The sequence below is a fragment of the Scyliorhinus canicula genome, chromosome 21 (assembly GCF_902713615.1).
Source record: "Scyliorhinus canicula chromosome 21, sScyCan1.1, whole genome shotgun sequence".
NCBI classification, from domain to species: domain Eukaryota; kingdom Metazoa; phylum Chordata; class Chondrichthyes; order Carcharhiniformes; family Scyliorhinidae; genus Scyliorhinus; species Scyliorhinus canicula.
The window spans coordinates 18,712,730-18,738,398 of NC_052166.1; the positions used below are offsets into that span (position 1 = coordinate 18,712,730).

The 25,669-nt window shown below is 49.9% G+C and overlaps 1 protein-coding gene across 1 annotated transcript in view; it reads left to right on the forward strand.

Annotated features, from left to right (window-relative positions):
* The first annotated feature begins 857 nt into the window (after positions 1–857).
* Positions 858–25,669, forward strand: part of ddr2l (discoidin domain receptor family, member 2, like) — a 94,438-nt gene continuing 69,626 nt past the window's right edge. The window contains exon 1 of the mRNA XM_038781685.1: positions 858–988. The gene's annotated coding sequence lies outside the window, so the exon portion shown is untranslated. The remainder of the gene's footprint in view (positions 989–25,669) is intronic.

Genomic DNA, 25,669 nt, shown 5'->3' on the forward strand with positions numbered 1-25,669 from the left:
CAGAGAGTTGGGATAAGAGAAATTCTCAGGATGGCAGCCTGAAACTAGTGTCACAGAGATCAGTGCTGGGGCCACAATTATGTACAATAAATATTAACGACTTGGATGACACAAAATAGATGGAAAGGTAAGTGATGAGGATGATTCAAAGAGTCTACAGAGGGATATGGACAGGTTAAGTGAATGGGAAAAAGCTTGGCATATGGAATATAGTGTAGAAAAATGTGAAATTATGCACTTTGGGATGAAGAATAAAGGAGTCAAATAGTCTTTAAAAGGAGAAAAACGGCAGAAAGCTGCAGCACAGGGATTTGGTTGTTCTTGTGCATAAATTACAAAAAGCTAGCATGTAAGTTCAGCACGCAATTGGGACGGCACATGGAATGTTGCCATTTATTTCAAAGGGAATGGAGTATAAAACTAGGGAAGTCCTGCTAAAACTATACAAGGTACTAGTTAGATCACACTGTAAGGATCCTGCCGAAACCCTTTGTCCATTCCGTGTTTCCTTTTTAATTCCTGTCCTTCAGACTGCCTTTAATCTATAATCTTCTTGCTAGCTACTGCAACATTGGGATTTTTGCTTAAGCTACAGACTTTATGCAAACCACAAAACCCCTGGTCTAGCCCAGAACTTCTCCTTTACGCTGTGTGGCAGAGCCCATGATGTCAGTGTGATAGGTTGGCAAGCAGTCAATCGCTGAGTCTGGACTTCAGAGACTGTTTTTGCTTGCAATTGGTGGAGCCATTCGGAACATTCCGGAATAAAGGGGGGTCATGTGAAGAGCTCCATTTTTATCCTGAGTTCTATGAGAAGGCACAGGCAGGAAGCAACTGAAAGCACTCTTTCGCTATTTTCTCTGCCAGGCAATTTTAAAGGCTCCAATCCAGATCTGGGAATGCACTCCTATTTAAAAGACACAGACAACAGCCCGACCTGTGAAGGGAACTATTGGAGTGAAAGGCTGCCAGCAAATTCTCCCACCAGGTCTGTAATTCTCTATCTGAATGGCTGAGAACCCAGCCTGAGAACACTCTTCATGATACAGCCGGTGTCCAACACAGAGATCAGACAAACAGAATCATCTGTAATTTCTCAGTTATAAAGCTCCAGCAACTGGGGGTTGTTGGGTTACTGGTATAGGGTGGATATGTGGGCTTGAGTCGGGTGATCATTGCTCGGCACAACATCGAGGGCCGAAGGGCCTGTTCTGTGCTGTACTGTTCTAATTCTAATTTCCCAGGGAGGTGGAGACACCATCTGGTGGTTGAAGGGCAGAATTGCATCAACCTGAATCTCCTGTGTAAGGCACCATCTGGTGGTAGAAGGATAGAATCGCACCAACCTGAATCTCGGGCGAAATTCTCCCCTACCCGGCAGGGCGGGGGGTCCCAGCTTAGCGGAGTGGCGCCAACCACTCCGGCGTCGGGCCTCCCCAATTTGGGGGCCAAGCCCTCACATTGAGGGGCTAGGCCCGCGCCGGAGCGGTTGGCACCACGCCGACTGGCGCCAAAACCGGCACAACGGCCTTTGCCGCCCGCCGGCCAGTGTCGGGGCTGGCTGAAAGGCCTTCGCCGGTTCACACATGCGCCGTTGCGTCAGCTACCGCTGACGTCACCACCGGCGCATGCGCGCTGGGGGATTCTCTTCCGCCACCGCCACGGCCTCCACCAAAGAGTGCCCCCACGGCATTGGCCCGCCGGCCGATCGGTGGGCCCCTATCACGGGCCTGGCCACCGTGGGGGCACCCCCCAGGGTCCGATCGCGCCGCCGATCCAGCCGCCAGCAGAGGTGGTTCAAACCACGGCGGCGGGAGAGGCCTCCCAGCGGCGGGACTTCGGCCCATCGCGGGCCGGAGAATCGCCGCAGGGGGCTCGCCGCCCAGCGCCCAGGGCCGCCGAAAATCCCGCCCCCGCCGTGGCAGAAATTCTCCGCCACCCGGGAATTGGCGGGGGCGGGATCTTCGGTGGCCCTGGGCGATTCTCCAACCCTGCGGGGGTCGGAGAATTTCGCCCCTCATGTGTACGTCAATTCCCCAGGGGGTTGTATTCAGCGAAGATTCATCTCAACCCTTTTCCTTCAATTCCCGCTATTTTAATTCTTCCCCTACCTCTTCACCATGTGTCTATCTTTTGTGTGTCTGGGTGGAAGGTGGGACGGGGTTTTGGGAATAGGTAGACTAGTAGACCACAGTTTTGTTATTTCCATTATATGTTCATCTTTCACTCTGATTATAAACAGTTTGTTAATGTGTTAATTATAAATCTGGTGCTCATTGGAGCAGTCAAGTGTTAACAATGTCAGGAAAATGCACAAATTATTGGTTAATTCACTTATGTAGGGGTTGTGGGGCTGGAATTGACCACGTATTGGCTCAGGGTGTCCCTTGATGTAAGGAAAGATATGCTGATATTGGAGGTAGTCCAGAGAAGGTTCACTAGGTTGATCCCTGATATGGAGGAATTTTCTTCTGAGGAGAGGTTGAGTAGGTTGGGCCTGTACTCATTGGAGTTCAGAAGATAATTGAGAGGCAAACTTATTGAGACATATAGGATTCTAGGGGCGCTTGACAGGGCGGATGCTAAGAGGGTATTTCCTCTTGTGGGAGAGTCTAGGACCAGAGGGCCCAATCTCAAAGTAAGATGTTGCCTATTTAAGGCAGAGATGATGAGACATTTGTGTGGTGGTATGAATGGGAGCACTGCCATTGGTGCAGAGCATTGGTTTCCTATTGACTCTGGCTGGTCATGTGCCTCTCGTCTGATTGGCTGGGACTAGTCATGTGACTGCTCACCAATTGGTCGAGAGGCAAGTAGACCCCGCCTCCAAGGTGGGGTATAAGTACCCAGAGTTCCCGGCGGTCGGCCTTTCTTTGTAGTCTACCACCGGGCTAACAACTAGCTCATTAAAGCCTAAGTTTGGACCTTCATCGTGCCTCGCATCCAATTGATGGTACATCAATTTGTTCTCTCGGGCGTAGTGAATCTATGGAATTCTTTTCTACAGAGGGTTGTGGAGGTTGGGTCATTTAGTAGGTTTAAGACTGAGACAGACAAAGTTTTAATCAGTTAGCAAATCAAGGGTTATGCGGATAAGGCAGAAAAGTGGAATTAAGGATTATAGGGCTCCACAGTGGCACAGTGGTTAGCACTGCTGCCTAACAGCACCAAGGACCTGGGTTCGATTCAGAAATTGGGTGCCTGTGTGGAGTTTGTAGGTCCTCCTCGTTTTCTCTGGGTGCTCCTGTTTCCTCCCACAGTCCAAAGATGCGCAGGTTAGGTGGATTGACCATGCTAAATTGCCCCTTAGTGTTCAAAGGTTACATGTGGTTATGGAGATAGGGCAGAGGTGTAAGCCTAGGTCGGGTGCTCTAAGAGGGTTGGTGTGAATTAGATGGGCCAAATGGTGTCTTTCTAAACTGTAGGAATTCTATAATCTCATTGAATGGCGGTTGTTATGGCCAGGGTTTAGAAAACTCCAACGTATATCATGCGTTCACCTGACCTAAAGCCGTTTATTAAGTTTGGTTATGAGGAGCATAAGGGCCTACCTTTCAGTGTTATTCAACAGAAACCGTAAGCACTTTTAATCAAAAACAAAGTTTATTCTACGAATTTAGTTAACATTTTTATAAACACACACAGTAAGCATTTTTATCAACTACAAACATCTATACCCCACACAGCTACAGTACTCTATATATAACCCTGAATAAATTTCCCCACTGTTTCAATTTAATAACAACATCCCATAAACCAGGAAACCCTTTTACTAAAACAGTAGGTTTGAATTCCTTCCAGAAAGCAGTTATCTCTTTTAAGTTATCAAGTTATGGAAGCAGCTTTGAAAATGCAGAGAGAGAGACAACATAAGACTTCTCTGTCTGAATACAGCATCCAAATGTGAAAACGAATGCAAAAAAACCTCAAAAACAGCCCAAACCAAAACGAACGTAAAACCCAGAGCCACAGCCCAGCTCCACCCACACAATGACATCACTAAAGCCATTTGATAAGACAAAACATTTCTCAAAGGGACACTCACATGACACGGTGCAGGCCTGATGGGGAAATGGCCTACATCTGCTCCCACATCGTATGGTCTAATGCGACAGGGAAGTTTAAGGAGGGGACCTCAGGGCCTAGACAGCTATAGGCACAGCTGTCAATGGTGGACTAATGATAATTGGGGCTTGCCAAGATGCCAGAGGTGGAATAGTGAAGATATCGCAGAGGATGGGGAGATTATAGGGATAGGGAGAGGCTGGGCCAGGATTCCAAAATAAGGGTGAGAACTTCAAAATTGATGGATCGTCTCAATGAACAAGCGCAGAGGTGTTGGGCAAATGGGACATGATATGAGTTAAAGGTGCAGGTGCAGATTTTTGGATGAGCTCAGGTTTGGGTTGAAGATGTGAAACAGCCAGGTGTGCATTAGAATAGTCAAGTCTAGGGCAGCACGGTGGCACAGTGGTGGCACTGCAGTCTCACAGTGTTGAGGTCCCAGGTTCGATCCCGGCTCTGGGTCACTGTCCATGTGGAGTTTGCACATTCTCCCCATGTTTGCGTGGGTTTCGCCCCCACAACCCAAAGATGTGCCGGGTAGGTGGATTGGACACGCTAAATTGCTCCTTAATTGGAAAAAATTAATTGGGTACTCTAAATTTATAAAAGAAAAAAAAAGAAAAAAAGAAAGGAATAGTCAAGTCTAAATGCGACAAAACATGGGAACAGATTAGAGCAGCAGGTAAGCTGACATGGCGGGGGAATGGGGTAGGGAGGCGCTGGGGTAGAGTTGAACGATGTTAGAGAGGTGGATGGAAGCGGTCTTAATGTCTGTATGGATATGTGGGAAGTGGTCTTAATGTCTGTATGGATATGTGGGAAGTGTCTTAATGTCTGTATGGATATGTGGGAAGTGGTCTTAATGTCTGTATCGATATGTGGGAAGCGTCTTAATGTCTGTATGGATATGTGGGAAGTGGTCTTAATGTCTGTATCGATAGTGGGAAGTGTCTTAATGTCTGTATGGATATGTGGGAAGTGGTCTTAATGTCTGCATGGATATATGGGAAGTGGTCTTAATGTCTGTATGGATATGTGGGAAGTGGTCTTAATGTCTGCGTGGATATGTGGGAAGTGGTCTTAATGCCTGTATGGATATATGGGAAGTGGTCTTAATGCCTGTATGGATATGTGGGAAGTGGTCTTAATGCCTGTATGGATATATGGGAAGTGGTCTTAATGTCTGTATGGATATATGGGAAGTGGTCTTAATGCCTGTATGGATATGTGGGAAGTGGTCTTAATGTCTGCGTGGATATGTGGGAAGTGGTCTTAATGCCTGTATGGATATGTGGGAAGTGGTCTTAATGTCTGTATTGATATGTGGGAAGTGGTCTTAATGTCTGTATGGATATGTGGGAAGTGGTCTTAATGTCTGTATCAATATGTGGGTGAACGATAACTTCAGCACAAACTGGTTCAGCTTCAGAGAAAGGGATGTGCTCTGTGGGAGGTAATGATGTTTTGTTGGGCACAAGAAAAATCGCACAGGAACAAAATACTTCAGATGTTAGAAATTTGAAATAAACACAGAAACCCAACAGAGGTTTTTCAGTGCTTCCAGTTTGTATTTCATGCAAAGATAATGGTTTCAGTTTTCCCAACGTTTAATTGGACGTAGTTTCTGTCCATCACATAATGGACGTTTTGTAAGTCTGGCTTAGGGGAAGCATTGAGAGAGATGGTGGTGAGGTAGAGCTGTCTACCCTCAGTGGACCGGTGGGTATTGATCCAAAAATAGAAATTTGCTTGAAAAAAACCAGCAGGTCTAGCAGCATCTGGAGGGAGCGAAAAACAGAGTTAACATTGCGAGTCCGTTTGACTTTTCATCAGAACTGCAGAGCGGGGCACGGTGGCGCAGTGGTTAGCACTGTTGCCTCACGACGCCGAGGACCCTGGTTTGATCCCGGCCCCGGGTCACTGTCCATGTGGAGTTTGCACATTCTCCCGTGTTTGTGTGGGTCTCACCCGCGCAACCCAAAGATGTGCAGGGTAGCTTTCATAGATTTCATAGAATTTACAGTACAGAAGGAGGCCATTCGGCCCATCGAGTCTGCACCAGCCCTTGGAAAGAGCACTCCACCTAAGCCCACACCTCCACCCTATCCCCGAAACCCAGTAACCCCACCTAACCTTTGGAACACTAAGGACAATTTAGCATGGTCAATCCACCTAACCTGCATATTTGGAATGTAGGAGGAAACCGGAGCACCCGGAGGAAACCCACGCAGACATGGGGAGAATGTGCAGACTCCGCACAGACGGTGACCCAAGCCGGGAATCGAACCGGGGACCCTGGAGCTGTGAAGTAACTGTGCTAACCATTGTGCAACTGTGCCGCCCCAAAGGAGGTGGATTGGCCACACTAAATTGCCCTTTATTTGTAACAAAAAAAGAATGGGGGACTCTAAATTAAAAATAAAGAACTGCAGAGCGGGATAATGTGTGGGACATTATAAAGTCGCTGTGTGAGATTGTAACAAAGGTGCATAAAACTTTAGAATAAGAGACAGATAGCTTGGGTGCGCGCATGTGTGTGTGTGTGTGAGAGGGGGGGGGGGTGCGAGGAGAGAGAAGGTTTTTGCATTGAGATAAAGAATGTATTAGATATTTAAAAAGGAGTTAAGATGGAGGAGAAAGGCCACAGCATAAAATGTTGATTGGACCAGTGGGCATTGATGTTGTGTTTCAGATGATTTTGCTGATGGACAGCGAATAATTGAGAAATAGAAGGGGGGCAAGTTGAGATCCTTGGGGAACACCTATGGTGAGGAAGTGGGAAGATTATTTCTTCTGTCCGAATAATGCTAGTAGTCTTCCAGTTGAAGCAAATGCTTTATTGAGTAAATTCATTCTCTCTCCAGAGCTTAAACTAGATGTTACATGAACATGATTGATTGAGAAGTACTTATGATTATCTACACCGGTACTGAGCTGTCTGTCAATGTCTTGCCACGAGTTGCTGTTCCTGTGAAGAGAGTGATCCTGGCTTCCATCTGTCCATTTATACATCTCTAGTGCTCCCTCTCGTGATTACTTAGTTGTAGTGTATTTACATTAACCCCTTGTGTAATACAGATATGCAGATCACTACACCTATGGTGAGCAAGTGGGACAAGAAGCTATTCATAGTGATTCTCTGGTCATTATTGAAGGATCTGGGGAGAACCTTCCTGCTCTACATTGAATAGTCATAGAAACGTATGCACACCAAGTCTGACAGAACAACAATCCCTCAAACTCACCCTGTGACAGTGCAGCACTCACTCAGTACTGATCCTGTGACAGTGCAGCACTGACCCTGTGACATTGCAGCACTGACCCTCTGACAGAGCAGCACTCCCTCAGTACTGACCCTCTGACAGTGACAGTGTCAGAGGGCCACTGGATCACAGAGGTGAGGATTCACTGCCCCTTCACCCAGGTGATCTATCTCAAGTGAGTAGTTCATGTCAGACACAATGATCCTTCCCTCTCAGTGACCACATGTCCAATGTCTCGCAGGATCTCTGTCTGATGAGGCCGGGCTATTAGGAGTTGTAGCCCCGCAACCAAGAGACTACCTCAGAGGAGAGCTCCGAGGAGTGATGGAAGAGGCTGGGGGAGGGAAATGGGGGAGAAGTGGGGGAGGGAGATTGGGGGGGGGGGGGGGGGGGCAGAAATTGGGGTGAGGGGGGTGTTGGGTTGACAGGCCATGTCCTGTGAGAATCTGGAGACAATGAGGGCCTCCCTGGTCCTCTTCACATGTCGGAACATCACCGTAGCCTGTCAGCCAACTTCCAGCTCCTTCTTGGGCTTGTCCTCTACCTCATCCTGGTCCGCCTCCTCCTCAGATGAGGCCTCATATCCCTCCTCCTCCTCCTCCAACATGTCGCCCCGCTGCTGTGCCGGATTGTGGAGGGCACAGCAGACCATCCGATGCACCTGTGGGCTGATGACTGATGTCAGATCCCCACTCGAACCCTGGAATGACCCAGTGGCATAGAGTTTGAAGACTGCAGTGACCTTCATGCCAACGGGAGCGAGTGTTCTCCTCCTCCACAGGGTGCCATCTCCGAGAGGGCATGGCACAGGTGCTGCACTGTCTCTGTTCTGCAGTATATGCTATCTGGCAGCTCACTGAATGACCAACGACTCCTTGGGCTGTTGCTGATCTCCAGTTCTGGCTTCCTCCTCAGCCTGATGGGCGGTCGGGTCTTCAGGGTTTGCGGTGGCCTCCTGCACATGGGGTGCAGCCTCCAGTTGGCATTGCTGCCTTCTACGGCACCTGCCCGCCTTGGCTGCCACCAACTGGCATTAGGAATCTGGAATGCCGTCTCTGCTGGTCTCCAGGATGGGAGAGTGTCACTGTGCAAATCTCTTCTGGTCTCCAGGGATGGGAATATTGTGCTCTGCTGGTCTCCAGGATGGGAGCATTTCACTGTGCTGGTCTATACTGGTCTCCAGGATGGGAGGGTTTCACTGTGCTGGTCTGTACTGGTCTCCAGGATCGGAGGGTTTCACTGTGCTGGTCTCTGCTGGTCTCCAGGATGGGAGCATTTCACTGTGCTGGTCTGTACTGGTCTCTGCTGGTCTCCAGGATGGGAGGGTTTCACTGTGCTGGTCTTCAGGGATGGGGGCATTTCACTGTGCTGGTCTGTACCGGTCTCTGCTGGTCTCCAGGATGGGAGGGTTTCACAGAGCTGGTCTTCAGGGATGGGGACATTTCACTGTGCTGGTCTGTACTGGTCTCTGCTGGTCTCCAGGATGGGAGGGTTTCACTGAGCTGGTCTTCAGGGATGGGAGCATTTCACTGTGCTGGTCTGTACTGGTCTCTGCTGGTCTCCAGGATGGGAGGGTTTCACTGTGCTGGTCTTCAGGAATGGGAGCATTTCGCTGTGCTGGTATATGCTGGTCTTTGCTGGTGTCCAGGATGAGAGTGTTTCACTGTGCTGGTCTCTGCTGGTCTCCTGCGATGCGAGTGTTTCACTGGGTTCTGGATTGTAGAGGTGGGAATGTTTCTTTGTACGGACTCTGCTGGTCTAGAGAGAGATGGAAGTTTCTCACTCTGTGAGACTGTCAATGCTAGTCTCCAGGGATGGGAATGTTTCACTGTGCTGGTGTCTGCTGGCCTCCAGAATGGGAGAGTTTCGATGTGCTATTCTCTGCCGGGCTGTAGGGATGGGAGTGTTTCACAGTGCTGATATTTAGGACGGGAGTGTTTTACTGTGCTGGTTGTTGCTGGAATTCAGGGATGGGATTGTTTCATTGCGCTGGTCTCTTTTGGTCTCAAAGGATGGAAGTGTTTCACAGTGCTGGACTCTAGGGATGTGAGTGTTGCAATCTGCTGGAGTTCAGGTTTGGAAATGTCTCACTGTGCTCATCTATGCTGGACTCCAAGGATGGACCTGCTTTACTGTGCTGGTTCTGCTGGTCTCCAATGTAGAGAGTATTTCACTGCGCTGACCTCAGCTGCAGTCCAGGGATTGGAAAATTTCACCGCACTGCTCTCCAGGGAGAGGAATGTTTCACTGCGGCACTCCAGGATGGGAATCTTTCACAGCGTTGGTCTCTGCTGGTCTGCAGGGATTGCGTGTTTAATTGTGGTGGTTTCTGCTGGTCTCCAGGATGGGAGTGTTTCACAGTGCTGGTCTCTGCTGGTCTTGAGGGATGGTGGAGTTTCAGTATGCTGGTTTCTGTTGGTTTCCACGGATGGGAATGTTTCACTGTGCTGGTCCCTGCTCGTCTTAAGGGATGGGAGTTTTTCACTGTGCAGGACTCTCTTAGACTTCAGTGAAGGGACTGTTTCACTGTGCTGGTCACTGCTGGTTTTCTCTGGTGGGACTTTTTCACTCTATTGGTCTCTCCTGGTTTTCTGCAATGGGAGTATTTTGCTCTGCTGGACACTGGTGGTCCCAGGAATGGGAATGTTTTATTGTGCTCGTTGCTGCTGGAATCCAGGGATGGGAGTCTTTCACTATACTGGTTGCTTCTGGAATCCAGGGATGGGAGTGTTTCACTGTACAGGTCTGTCTTGGACTCCAGGGTAGGGAATATTTCACTGAGTTCATCTCTGTTGGACTGCAAGGATCAACCTGTCTCACTGTGCTGGTCTGCAGGGATGGGTGTGTTTCTTGTGCTCATTTCTGCTGGTCACAGATATATAATCTTTATTGTCACAAGTAGGCTTACACTAACACTGCAATGTAATTACTGTGAAAAGCCCCTAGTCGCCACATTCCTGTTCGGGTACACAGAGGGAGAATTCAGAATGTCCAAATTATCTAACAACATGTCTTTCTGGACTTGTGGGAGGAAACCGGAGGAAACCCACAGACGCAAGGAGAACATGATGACTCCGCACAGACAGTGACCCAAGCCGGGAATCGAACCCGGGACCCTGGTGCTGTGAAGCCACAGTGCTAACTGTGCTACCATGCAGGCGGTAGACTTAGAACTGAGATGAGGAGGACCTACTTCTCGCAGAGGTGAATTTGTGGAACTCGCTGCCCCATAGTACGGTGGAATCTGAATCATTAAATGGCTTCAAGAAGAAGATTGATGCATTTCTGATTTTAAAAATGGGTTAAAGGGATATGGGGAACAGATAGGGAGCTGGATTTGAGACCAGGATCTGATTGAATGTGGGAGCAGGCTCGAAGGGCTGAATTTCCTACTTCTGCTCTTAATTCCTATGTTGCCAGGATGGGAGTGTTTCACTGTGCTGGTCTTTGCTGGTATCTAGGAATGAGGGTGGCATTTCAGTGTGCTAGTCTCTGCTGGTCTCCAGGGATGGGAATACTTCACTGTCCTTGTTGCTGCTGGTATCCAGGGTTGGAAATGTTTCACTGTGCCGGCCTCTGCTGGCATTCAGTGATGGGAGTGTTTCCCTGTGCTGGCCTCTGTTGGTATCCAGGATTGAGTGTGTTTCACTGTGCGGGTTTCTGCTGGTCTCCAGGATGGGAGCATTTCACTGTGTTGGCTTCTGCTGGTCTAGAAGATGGGAGTATTTCTCTGTGCTGGACTCAAAGGATGGTTGAGTTACAATGTGCTGGTCTCTACTGGACTCCAGCAACGGAAATGTTTCTCTGGGCCGGACTCTGCTGGTCTAGATGGGAGTGTTTCACTGTGTTGGTTTCTGCTGGTCTCAAGGGATGGTAGAATTACACTGGCTTGTTCTCAGCTGGACTCCAGGGATGGGATTGTTTCAATGTGCTGGTCTCTGCTGGACTGCAGGGATGGAAGTGTCTTGTTGTACTGGTCTCCAATGATGAGAGTGTTTCCCTGTGTTGATCTCTGCCGATGGGATGGGATTGCTTCACTGTGATGGATTCTGTTGGGTTCCAAGCGTGGAAATCGTTCACTCTGTTAGACTCCAGAGATGGGAGTGTTTCATTGTGCTGGTCTCTGCTGGTCTTGTGACATGGGTGTTTCACTCTACTGGTTGCTGCTGGGTTCCTTGGATGGAAACTTTTGATGTGCAGGCCTCTGCTGGTCTCCAGGGATGTGAGTGTTTCACTGTGCTGGATGCTGCTGGACTGCAGGGGTGGGAGTGTTTTCCAATGCTGGTCTCTGCTGGGATCCAGGGATGGGTGCTTCCTTGTACTGGTTGCTGCTGGTATCCAGGGATGGGAGTGTTTCCCTGTGCTGGTTGCTGCTGGTATCCAGGGATGGGAGTGTTTTGCTGTGTTGGTTGCTGCTGGTATCTAGCGATGGGAGTGTTTCCCTGTGGTGGTCTCTACTGGTATCCAGGGATGGGGGTGTTTCCCTGTGCTGGTTGCTGCTGGTATCCAGGGATGGGGGTGTTTCCCTGTGCTGGTTGTTGCTGGTCTCCAGGAATGGGAGTGCTCCACTGTGCTGGTTGCTGCTCGACTCCTGGGATGGAATTATTTCAATGTGCTGGTCTCCAGGGATGGGACTGTTTTATTGGTGGACTGCAGGGATGGGAGTCTTTCACTGTGCTTGTTGTTGCTTGTCTCCAGGGATGGTACTGTTTCACCGTGCTAGCCTCTGCTGGACTCCAGGGATGGGACTGTTTCACTGTGCTGGTCTCCAGGGGATGGGACTGTTTCACTGTGCTGGTCCCTGCTGGTCTCCAGGGGGTGAGACTGTTTCACTGTGCTGGTCCCTGCTGGTCTCCAGGAGATGAGACTATTTCACTGTGCTGGTCCCTGCTGGTCTCCAGTGGATGGGACTGTTTCACTGTGCTGGTCCCTGCTGGTCTCCAGGGGATGGGACTGTTTCACTGTGATGGTCCCTGCTGGTCTCCAGGGGATGGGACTGTTTCACTGTGCTGGTCCCTGCTGGTCTCCAGGAGATGGGACTATTTCACTGTGCTGGTCCCTGCTGGTCTCCAGTGGATGGGACTGTTTCACTGTGCTGGTCCCTGCTGGTCTCCAAGGGATGGGACTGTTTCACTGTGATGGTCCCTGCTGGTCTCCAGGGGATGGGACTATTTCACTGTGCTGGTCCCTGCTGGTCTCCAGTGGATGGGACTGTTTCACTGTGCTGGTCCCTGCTGGTCTCCAAGGGATGGGACTGTTTCACTGTGATGGTCCCTGCTGGTCTCCAGGGGATGGGACTGTTTCACTGTGCTGGTCCCTGCTGGTCTCCAGGGGATGGGACTGTTTCACTGTGCTGGTCCCTGCTGGTCTCCAGGGGATGGAACTGTTTCACTGTGCTGGTCCCTGCTGATCTCCAGGGGATGGGACTGTTTCACTGTGCTGGTCCCTGCTGGACTCCAGGGGATGGGAATGTTTCACTGTGCTGGTCCCTGCTGGTCTCCAGGGGATGGGACTGTTTCACTGTGCTGGTCCCTGCTGGTCTCCAGGCGATGAGACTGTTTCACTGTGCTGGTCCCTGCTGGACTCCAGGGGATGGGACTGTTTCACTGTGCTGGTCCCTGCTGGTCTCCAGGCGATGAGACTGTTTCACTGTGCTGGTCCCTGCTGGACTCCAGGGAATGGGACTATTTCACTGTGCTGGTCCCTGCTGGTCTCCAGGGGAAGGGACTGTTTCACTGTGCTGGTCCCTGCTGGTCTCCACGGCTGTGGGCGCTTTATTTGTTTCTGCTGGAGAACAGAACATGGATTGTGTGTTGTTGAAATACGCGGCTGGGAATGTTGCCAAGGAATTCCTGGAAGGATTCCAGGCAGCGAGAACAATGAGAGACTGAGAGGAGCGGGATGAGTGTGTACTTTCTGCAGGAATCCATGTAATGTTCGCCGATTTGTTTTCACAGTCAATAAGCCGCTCTCTGTGGAGCCAGTGTGTACACTACCCCAGGACAGATTGCTGCGGAAAGGGGGGAATGTTCTCCTCAGCTGTCTGGTTGCTGGAGACGAGGATACAGCTGGCTCAGCAATACCACAGGAATTAATAGAAGTTACAACACTCAAGAAGGTCGTTCAACCCGATCAATCTTGGCAGCCACGCCTCCATGTGAGGAAATAACCCGAACCGCATTCCCTTGTCCGTTCCCACAGCCTTCACCCCCCCCCGTTCCTGCAGCCCAGCTCTGGGATTTAGCAAACTGCACCCCCCCCCCCCCCCCCCCTCCCGTTCCACTCCTCTCCCGTCCTCCCCCCACTCCACTCCCCTCCTCCACTCCCCTCTCCCCCCCCCCCACTCCCCTCCCCTCCCCCCCACTCCCCTCCCCGCCCCCCCCCACACCCCTCCCCTCCCCCCCTGATTGATCTGATTGCGCCCTTAACTCCACTTTTCTTGAAGCTTCGACTCCCCTGTCTGCCCTCAGCAAATTGAGGTGCTGTGTGACTGGGAAACACAGAGTGTGAAACCTGTGAGTGGGAATTCTGTCTGAGGCTGGGGGGGTCGGGGTGGTGAGTCCGGAGGGTTGGGGGGGTGGTTGTGGGAGGGAGGCAAAGCATAATGAACTTCGCAATCAGTATCACAGTGGGACGGCATGGTGGCACAGTGGTTGGCACTGCTGCCTCACATCGCCAGGGACCCGGGTTCAATTCCGACCTCAGGTGACTGTGTGGAGTTTGCACGTTCTCCCCGTGTCTCCGTGGGTTTTGTCCGGGTGCTCAGGTTTCCTCCCACAGTCCAAAGATGTGCAGGTTAGGTGGATCGGCCATGATAAATTGCCCCTTAGTGTCCAAAAGGGTTTACTGGGTTGCGAGGATAGGGTGGTGCTTTTTCTGAGGGTTGATGCAGACTCAATGGGCTGAATGGCCTCCTTCTGCACTATAGGGATTCTATGATTTCAGTGAATATTATTTCCTTTCTTTGTTCATGGGATGTGGGTGTCTTTGGCCAGGCCAGCATTTGTTGCCCTTCCCATGTACCCTTGAACTGAGTGGTTTGCAAGTTTAGACCCTTTCTTGAAATATGAGTTTATTCCCTGCGATGCCCTTTTGGGTTGAATGGCCCACTGACTCTCCCTACAAAGACTCATCCATTCAACTGAGTGGGACACCAATGGGCTGGCTGTGCCCAGAGGCCGTCGGAAGTATCAGCAGCTTTGGTAAAGGTGTGATGACGGGGGGGGGGGGGGGGGGGGGGGCTGGTACCATCAGTTGGGCCCTCACTGGATGCCAGCCTGGCCACTGCCATACCCAAGAATACCAGACACCAGAACGGGCATCTCAGCAGTGTTGCAAAGACAACAGCGGGGAACAGCAGCAGCATGATCAGGAACAATGGCCTGGCAGCCTCCCATCCGCCTGGCCGCCACTGAAATATGGGCTAGAGTCACCTATTTTTGTGAGACAAACTATGGCCCACAGGTCACATGTGGTGTGTCGGTGCAGGGTCGGTGCAAGAGTATTCGGCATCTCCAAGCGAACCTTCAGCCTGGCGCCATCACCCTGCACCAAACAATTCACTTTCAAAAATTAACATTACGCATTAGTATGAAATAAAAAAATCAGTATTTATAATTACAGGTTTTACATGAAAAAGGGAATTGTGATGCACATTCTCACTGCTTACACATTTCAGAACTAAACCTTATAATGTGCAATGCAGCTCACATGATGTTGTATTGTGTGTTACAGTAACAGTCTCTAGATGATTTGATGTGCAGTTGGAAGGGTCCTTCTTGTTTATTCCATTATCTCCCCTTTCTTTTATTTTGATGTTATTATTTTGATCCATGGATGATTAATGGACATGTGTCTTTCAGGCTAGCAGCCTGTATCTTTAATCCAAGCAGAACAATCCAGAAGTTACAGGAGAGCTCATTCTGCTAGTCTCAGATGGTTTAAACCGGAGTTGCAGACTTGTCAGCACCAGAGAGAGAGATGATGTGGGACAAGGTTTGATGGATTGGCTGGTGGCCAACGAATTGACTCAAAGGGCTGTACTCTGCCTGGTAACTGGCACAAGCTTGCTGTGAAGAAAAGCGAGTGAAAGCCATCACCTGAAACAAAGTCCTTTTTTCCTTTTACTTATGATTTATACCCTTTTCCACCCCTCTCTGTTTATCTGTCCTGTGTGTGTGTGTGTGTGCAGAGGGTGGGGACAGGTTAAAGTGATGATTAGGAATTAGATAATAGTTAACCATTGTATTTGCTGCATAGTTCATGACAGTTCTTGTTATAAATAAACAGTAATTGTGTTTACATTTACAAACCAGGTGACTGTAATTATTGGGCAGCTAAGGGCCAAAGACTTTGGGTATTTTTCTAAGAATTGTTGATTAATTCACTTGTGTTGTGACTCTGGAACTGACCGCATACTGGCCAAGGGTGTCATAACACAATTTACACAATCGATAATCAGTACGACATAGTGGGCCAGATTAAATTACGTTCTTTGGCATTAGTTGCTGGTTTGCAGTTTTGGAATAGTCGTGTAGATGGACAAGTTTCTAAAACTGTCACAAACGGAATAAGGAATATATGATGACATTTTGGGAAAGGTTCTCTGCAGTTCCAGAAATACAGCATTCACAGCTTTTCTGGAGAAACCATGAAGGAGAGAGAGAGAAAAAGGCCTTGTCCCTGTGCTTCCAGGAGTCCAAGTCATTAACCCCAGTCAATCATTTAAATTGAGTCCCAGCCCATCTTTGTCTCTGGTGCTGAAAAGCCTGAAACTCCTGCTCAAACTAGGAGAAACTAGCAGAGTATTTCTCCTGTAACTTCTGATTTCCACACTCCTCTCTGCTGCTTTCCTTAAAGACACATGTCCATTAATCATCCATGGAGCAAATATAATAAGAGCAAAATAAAATAATGGGGAAATAATGAGGAAGGACCCTTACAGTACAAGCTCCACACGTGAAAAAGATGTTTCATGAATAGCCCATGCAGTTTTTTGAACCCACCCTTTACCCCACCCCCCCCCCCCCCCCCCCAATCTTCGGTCCCCAAATCTGCTCCCCAAAGTAACTGCCTAATTTGCCTAGAGGTTGCACTGTGGAGGTCAGCAATGGCAAATGCAGTGGCCATCCAGCCTTCATGTGTAACTACTCCTGCCACCTGGCTGATTGTGCATCAGGACCTGTGAAAAATAATATGCTGATCCCAGATAGATTCAAGTGAAGTTCTTCCAGGTAAGCTGAGTTAGTCAATGATAGGAGGCAGGAGGTGGGACTTTCTTGAAGGCGGTTTTAGCAGCACTTTGCGATTACTTACCTCAGCACTTTGCGATTACTAGAACGCAGTAGAAATTTAAGTTAAAACTTCTCAGGTGCAAATAAGAATCAGTTGATTTGTCTTCTGTTGATCACAATGGAGAGTCATTTAAATGTCTTATTCTCTAATAAGTCCAGCCAGCGTAGGGCTCACAGAGAGGCAATCTGGAGACAATTGAAACTTTCAAACAATTACAGAAATTATTTTCTTGCTTAGGCAAACAGCTCGCAATAACTTTAAAAGTCAAAGTCTGAAAATGAAACGTGAAGACGGGGAGACAGCAAGTCAAAGCTTTGACAAAGAGTCATTGGACTTGAATTTTTTTCTCTCCCTACAGATGCTGCCAGACCTGCTGAGATTTTCCAGCGTTTTCTCTTTCGATCTAAGATTACTTACTTGTAAGACTGCCTTTCAATTTACTTTTTGTTTTGTGGTATTTAAGTTTCCAAACTTCAACATATTTTACACTTTTATAAAAATTAAATCAACTCTTTAATAGTTCTGTTTCCTCATTTTTCTCATTCCCTCAATGAAGCTTAGATGTGCAGGTTAGGTGGGGTTATGGGGTAGGGCAGGCAGGGTTGGCTTTGGTAGGGTAGAGCAGGGAGGGTTGGCCTTGGTAGGGTAGAGCAGGGAGGGTTGTCCTTGGTAGGGTAGGGCAGGGAGGGTTGGCCTTGGTAGGGTGCTCTTTTGGAGGGCCGGTGAAGATTTGTAAGGCTAAATATCCTCTTTCTGCACTATTGGGATTCTATGGATTCCGTGGATAAGGTGCTGATTCTTGCTGAGGCCTTATGCCATGGGCACTTACAGTCCAGGATTATAGAATCATCACATTTACAGTGCAGAAGGAGGCCATTCGGCCCATCGAGTCTGCACCGGCCCTTGGAATGAGCACCCTACTTAAGCCCATACCTCCACCCTATCCCGGTAACCCAGTAACCCCACCTAACCTTTTTCGTTTTGGACACTATGCCACCATGCCACCCCTGGCATTTGAACCTGGGGGGCGCGATGCTCCCGAGTTACGAAAACTCGGGAAGCTGGCGTCAAAAACGGGCGCGTTTGACGCCAGCCTCCGCCCCCCCGACCGGGAACCGATTCAGCTCCCCAGTCGGGGCTAGTATCGCGCGGCGTCGAACTCCGGCATCGCGGGCTTAACGAATTTCGTTAAGCCTGCTAGCCAGAGTTAGCGACGGCTGACGCATCAGATGACGTCAGCCGCGCATGCGCGGATTGAACGACTCCAACCCGCGTATGCGCGGATGACGTCATCGCGCTTGTGCGTGAAACCCGCGCATGCGCGGGCCGTTATGCCCCGCAGAAGCTCCGCGGATGGATCCATAGGGGCGGCGGAGGGAGAAAGAGTGCGTGGGATAAGTACCCGCTGCCCGCGATCAGTGCCCACCGACCGCGGGCCCATGGCACCCTTGGCACGGCCGTGGTATGGCCGTGCCAATCGGTGCCATGGTTCCCGAGAACGGGACTTTACGGCAGTTTTTACGAACGGTCAGAGCAGGTGTGTTTTACGCTTGTAAAAACGGCCGAAAAGGCCTTGGAAATCGGGCCATCGGCCAGGAGAGAATCGCTGCTCGCCGTAAAAAAACGGCGGGCAGCGATTCGTGTTGGGAGGCGGGCGTGGGGGGGTGGGGGTGGGGAGAATAGCGGGAGGGCGTCGGACCAGCGTGTCCGTAAAAAATTACGCCGCCCACTATTCTCCGAATTTTCGTGAGAGCGGAGAATTGCGCCCGGGATCTCTCAGTCTGCATTGTCATAGTAATATACTGAAGAGGGCTTTGGGTGCAGACGATGCCAAACACTAGGGTCCTGGGGCTCAAAGTTACAAACAGAGTTTCCCGGCATCCGGCCTGTGCAACCAGAGCTGCAGACCTGACAAACAGGCTTTTGACAAAACCTGGATAGTCAGTCGGGATGGCTTTTAAACGGGTCTATCAGATTAGTGTCACTGAGCCACAGCAGTGCTGCTTCCAAACTTCGGGCGCCTTCATGGTTCAATTTGTTTTTGAAAATCCCCTTTGAAAACCACAAAGCTGCCTGAAGGCCAAGTGTTCTTGGTTGAGAAATGATCAGTGAAACCTCATCGTTTGGATGCTGTGGGGTGGGAGTGGGGCGAGGAGAGTGGATAGGTTGGGAGGCGGGAGGAGTTTGAGGTTGGAGTTGGCAAAGTGTGGGCGAGTGGTTGGAGAATTTGGGGGGGGGGGTCGATGGGAGTGGGGTGCGGAGGAGGGGGGGGGCATTGGGGTGGGTGAGTTTGGGTAAGTTGTGGAGATTGGTGGGGTTGTGTTGGGGGGGGGAAGTTGGGGGGGGGGTGGGAGGTTGGGTGGAGTGGGGACGTCACTCTTAAGGTTTAGCACCACTAAATTAAATGCTGTATAGACTTCTCAAGATTCTCTTTTGAGCATGTACCAGCAGTCAAAATGTTCATTCTACCCTCAAGGAGGCACAAATCTGGTGACATGCTGTGTTGAAGTACCAGAGGCTTGAGATCCTTCAATGTGAGAATGCAGAAATAAATGTCTTGACTCATATTGCCCATTTTATTATTCTTGCAAAGCCTGGGAATTAAATCCCTATTTGCCACTAAGAGATGGCTTAAAGAAAGGTTTGACAAATCGCTACTCCATTCCAGTATCACAACACTCTCGGCAGCAAGTCCCAGGAAGTGTCCGGCTGCAGGTCTGCACAAGCAATCTCAGTTTAACATTTTGAGCTAGGCGTCTCAGGTTTATGCACTTCTAAAAATAATGAGTTGAAAAAAACATGTTCTGTTCCTGCCAGAGGTGTAGCTAATGCTTGGACTTTTCAAAATAGGCGATATTGATGGGCCGAATGGCCTCCTTCTGCACTGTAAATTCTATGATAACAATCATAATAGAAAGTGAAAACGTGTGGTTTTAAGTCAGGGAATTTGTTTTTTTTTGAGAAAATTGAAAATTCGGAGCGTTCACCGACGGGTGTGGAACAGATTAGAGATGGATTTGGAAACACCCCTATTTTCTATTTTTAAAATGTGCCGTGAGGTTATTAAATCCCAGCTTTAGCAATGAGAGATAGAGAGAGGACACAGATCACTGTCCTCCCCACATGGTGACACACGGTAGCATGGTGGTTAGCATCAATGCTTCACAGCTCCAGGGTCCCAGGTTCGATTCCCGGCTGGGTCATTGTCTGTGTGGAGTCTGCACGTCCTCCCCGTGTGTGCGTGGGTTTCCTCCGGGTGCTCCGGTTTCCTCCCACAGTCCAAAGATGTGCAGGTTAGGTGGATTGGCCATGCTAAATTGCCCGTAGTGTAAGGTTAATGGGGGGATTGTTGGGTTACGGGTATACGGGTTACGTGGGTTTGAGTGGGGTGATCATTGCTCGGCACAACATCGAGGGCCGAAGGGCCCGTTCTGTGCTGTACTGTTCCATGTTCTATGTTCTACAACTTAGTGGTGTTATTGACAGCGAGGAGGATAGTTTTAGGCTACAGGCTGATGTCGATCAGCTGGTAAATTGGGCAGAGCAATGGCAGATGGAATTTAATCCTGATAAGTGTGAGGTGATGCATTTTGGGAGGTCTAATAAGGGTAGGATAGACACAATGAACCTGGCAGGTCCCTCGGGAGTATTGAGGAACAAAGGGACCTTCGTGTAGAAGTCCATGGATCCCTGAAAGTGGCAGCACAGGTAGGTAGGGTGGTGAAGAAGGCATACGGAATGCTAGCCTCCATTAGCTGGGACACAGAATATAGGAGCAGGGAGGTCTTAGTACAACTTTATCAAACATTGGTTAGGCCACAGATGGAATATTGTGTACAGTCCTGATCATTACATCATTGGAAGGATGTGATTGCATTGGAGGAGGTGCAGAGGAGATTCACCAGGATGTTTCCTCGGCTGGAAAGTTTCAGCTATGAGAGGAGACTGGATAACTGGGTTTGTGTTCCCTGGAGCAGAGGAGTCTGAGGGGGGAGTCTGATAGAGGTGTACAACGTTGTGAGAGGCAGAGAGAGGGTAGATTGTAAGAATCTTCTCCCCGTGGCAGTGGTGTCTAAGACCAGGTGGCATGGGTTTAAGGTGAGGAGTAAGTGGTTTAGAGGGGACCTGGGGAAATAGTTTTTCACCCAGAGGGTGGTGGAAATATGGGGCGGGAGTCTCCGAGCCTCTGCACCAAAATCGTGATCGGCGCGGGGGTGGAGAAAGGGCATTAAAGCCAAGATTGGTCCGACGCCATTCCCACGATTCTCCGGTCCCCTCGGTCGACGCGGCGCCGGTCGGGGGCCATTGAAAGAGGTACCCGTGGCAAATTACTGAGTGCAGCTGGCCGACGGCGTGGCTCTCTCATGGTTCCACCCATCGGGAACTCGGCGTGGCGGCTGCGGACTCAGTACGTACGCATGCATAGACACCCGACCGGAAGTGCAGTGTCCCGTATCAGCAGCCGGAGCTGCGAGGAGCATTCCGGGGCTCTGCTAGCCCCCTGCCAATCGGAGAATCACCCTGGACCTACTCCAGGTAAGTCCAGATTCACGCACGCTTTTTCACGGGCTTGGAGCCACAGCCCCATTGTTAGAGAATCCTGCCCCGGAACCTGCTGCCTGAGAGGGTGGTGGAGGCAGGCAATCTCGCTACATTTAAGAAGCACCCTTAAGAATCGCCAATGCACAGGAGGCTATGGACCAAGTGCTGGTAAATGCGATTGTTATCTGATGGTTGGCATAGACATTGTGGGCCGAAGGGCCTGTTTCTGTGCTGGATGACTCTGAGATGTGGTGACTGTCTCTCAGATGCTTTTCTGTGACTCCACATTTTCTTTCCCTTTATTGATTTTTTTCCCAGTGCTCTTTGTAACACTGTAGATCACAGCAAACCAGAATTTTCATTGGGAAGACAGGAACAAAACAGTGTGGATGCGGGAAATCGGGAATAGAAACAAAAAACACTGGGAATACTCAGCAGGCCGGGCAGCCTTTGCAGAGAGAAACAAAGTGATCAAGGACTTTGATGCTATTGTAACGAGGGGTGACCCATGATATTTTTCCCATTAAGCCAAGAGCGACTGAAAAATAGGTTCTGTTAGATTTTGCTATTGTACATGCATCACCACAATGGTACAATGATCAGAATTTCTCGCTGGGTGGGGGAGGGGAGGACGTCATTGACCAGAGGCGGCATCTCCCGGGCCCACCGCTATCAATGGGATTTCCCACTGAACCCACCTCACGCCGCAGGGAACGGTGGGACAGGAAGATTCCGCCAACATGAACCGCGTTCTTACCCATTGCCTTTTATGCTCCTGTATTGTGTGAAATGATATGCCTCTTTAAATGATTCTTCCATCTGAATCCTGGTGTACTGAACATAAATGGGGGAAGGTGGTGGCATAATAGTAATTATTGGATTAGTAATCCTTAAACCTAGATTAAAGCTCTTGGGATAGAGGTTCAAATCCCACCATGGCAACTGGTTCACTAATGTCCTTCAGGGCAGGAAATCTGCCGTCCTTACCTGGTCTGACCTACATCTGACTTCAGATTCACAGCACTGTGTTGACTCGCAAATGCCCTCTGAAATGACCGAGCAAGCCATTCAAATCAAGGGCAATTAGAGGATGGGCAATAAATGTTCACCCAGCCAGCAACACCCACATCCCATGAAAAAAATAAAGAAAAATAAAAGGCACCCAGATACTCTTACGGAGCAGAGAGGGGGCAGGGCAGTTGAAAACTGAACTGACGGCGTAAAACTGGACAAAAGCCCACCCTTTTAATCTGGGGCTGGCAGACGGAGAGGTCAATCCACTATCTCGGGCTTGGCTCTTACAACCGGTCGCAATGTTTGAGGTAGAAGGGCAGGACTGAGTGTATAAACAAGAGTTGCATTCGGATAGAGAGACAATCCTCAACACTTCAGATCTTCCTCAGACCTCCCTGCAGTTGTTTACTCTGAGCCTCTATGTTTGTGCTGTTGCGTTACTGCCTCAGGGGCTGTGTGGGATCAGTTTACAGCTCAGTGACGGCATTGTGTGGCAAAGCTGCCAAACTCACACCAACAAAGAGCTGAGCCCGTGGGCCCCTCAAACTGGCAGCAAATCCACACTTGGGAAGAGAACTGCACTGGGGGAAGGAGGGGGGTGGGGTGACTGTACAGACTGGGAACAGTCAGCTCGGAGACAGCCCATTCCCTGAGATTGGCAACTTTGCAAGATGCATTGAATGTGGGTTTCAATAGAATAGTGTTTCCCTGTGAGGGACGGCAAATGCAAATGCCTGATCCGAGAGTTTGGCGGATCAGAGTGGGATACTGATGCCAGGGTTTGGGGAGAAAGTGGGATACTGATCATAGAGATTGCCTCCTCCTCCATTCCTGCTCCTGGACTGTTTAACATCAGGGTGAAGCACTGACCTCCACAGGCACTGGGGGTGGCAGCTGTTTGAGTGAATGAACTCAGGTTGTTTTACCAAAAATTGTGCATTTTGATGTAACTCCTGATGTGTTGGGCATGCTGGGTCTGCGAGGATTGTGTTTACCCTAGCAGTGAGAGAGACAGGCTTCCAACACTTGGAGAAATGCAACTCTATTTTATTGAACTACCAACTGTTAAACATACTTGAACTGTGGGTTGACACTATGCTGAGTTGACTGGAGACCTGAGGCTAACCTGACCAGACTATCTTACTACCACATGGTGGATGTTCATGTTGTTGCTCACGGGCTCTGGCTGTCTCAGAGGCTGCATCCCAAGAGAGCGGGAAAACTAGTGCCCTCTGGCTTTATAGTGGCTGTATCCTGTCTGGTGATTGGCTGCTGTGTTCTGTGTGTTAATTGGTCATCCTGTGTGTCAATCAATGTCTGTCTGTGCACCGTCATATACTTGTGTGTATATTATGACAAATCCTTTCAACCCAATGTTAAACTGCCAGTTCACAATACTACTGCACCAATCAGTTCTTCCCACAGCTTCTACTTGGGATCCATCAGAAGTTGGGAAGAAGGAAATGGCTGCCATGTCTTGTCCACAAAGTTATGAGGGGCATAGACAGGGTGGATAGTCAGAGACTTTTTCCCAGGGTAGAGGGGTCAATTACTTAGGGGGCATAGGTTTAAGGTGCGTGGGGCAAGGTTTAGAGGAGATGTACAAAGCAAGTGTTTTACACAGAGGGTAGTCGGTGCCTAGAACTCGCTGCCGGAGGAGGTGGTGGAAGCAGGGACGATAGTGATGTTTAAAGGGCATCTTGACAAATACATGAATAGGATGGGAATAGAGGGATACGGACCCCGGATGTGTTTAGTTTAGACGGACAGCATGGTCGGCGCAGGCTTGGAGGGCCAAAGGGCCTGTTCCTGTGCTGTACGTTTCTTTGTTCTTTGTTCTTTGTATCTCAAACTGTTCCTGTGACAAGTCCACATATGGATAGGAAAGCAAGTTTTAAAAAGACAGGACATTTTTAAGGCTGTCAGCTCAGTGGGGAGAGAGGGCAACCCTGTCTTGTCCCGCAATCTGTCTGAAGCAATCTGATGTCGTCCTGTTCGTCCTTACACTAGCCTCTGGGGCCTGATATAACAGCCTACCCCAGTCAATGAACCCCTCCCCGAACCCAAACCGTCCCAACACCTCCCACAGATAGTCCCACTCGACCCGGTCAAAAGCCTTTTCCACATCCATATCTACCACTATCTCTGCCTCCCTGCTTTCCAGGGACATCATAATCACATTAAGCAGCCTTCTTAGATTGGCCACCAGTTGTCTAACCTTTACGAACACGGTTTGGTCCTCCGCAATTACGTCCGGTACACAGTCCTCAATTCTAGTCGCCAAGACCTTGGCCAGTAACTTAGCATCTATGTTAATCAAAGATATCGGCCTGTAAGACCCACAAGCCTCCGGGTCTTTATCCCGTTTTAGAATAAGCAAAATAGTGGCCTGCGACATCGTCGGGGGTAGAACCCCTCTGTCTCTTGCCTCGTTAAAAACCCTGACCAGCACCAGCCCCACTATCTCGGCAAACTTTTTATAAAACTCAACCGGGTACCCATCCGGCCCTGGTGCTTGACCCGACTGCATGACCTTCAGGCCCCCCAATGCCTCTTCGATCCCAACCAGGGCCCCCAGTCCGTCTACCAACCCCCTACCTACTCTTGGGAAGATCAGTCCGTCCAGGAATCGCCTCATCCCCTCCGGTCCCCTGGGGGGTTCCGAAGTGTACAGCTTACTATAAAAGTCCCTAAACACCTAGTTCAGCCCTGCCGGGTCGGGTCCCCCACCAGATTTCCCTCCCCATCCGCTATCCTTCCTGTCTCCCCAGCTGCTTCTCTCTTCCTTAGTTGTTGCGCGAGCATTCTGCTGGCCTTCTCTCCATGCTCATATATTGCGCCTTTTACCATTCTAAGCTGCTCTATGGCCTTGCCTGTAGTCAGCGCCCCGAACTCGGCCTGCAGCCTCTGTCATTTCTAAGTAACTCGGGTCTTGGGGACTCCGCGTAGCTCCTGTCTGTCCGTAAAATTTCCTGGACCAGTTGGTCCGTTTCTGCCCTATCTGTCCTGTCCCTATGAGCCCGGATTGAGATCAGCTCCCCTCTCACCACTGCCTTCAGTGCCTCCCAGAGCACTGCTGCTGAGACTTCTCCGGTATCATTTATCTACAGGTAATTCTGCATGCATTTCCTGAGTCTCTCACACCGCCTCGTCCGCTAGCAATCCAACTTCCAACCTCCATTGTGGGTGCTGAAAGCTATCCTTACAAATCTGTAGATCTACCCAGTACGGACCATGGTCCGATATGAAAATTGCCGAATATTCACCCTCCATCCCGGCCGCGGTGTTGCGCGGAGGGGGTGGAGTTGTGCGGAGGGGGCGGGGTTGCGTGGAGGGGGCGGGGTTGTATGGAGGGGGAGGTGAGTGGAGGGGCGGGGTTACGGGCTGAGTGCAGGGTTGCAGGGCGAAGGCAGGGTTGCGCGGAGGGGGCGGGGTTTTGCGGAGGGGCAGGGTTACAGGCTGAGGGGGCGGGGTTATGGGCTGAGGGGTTG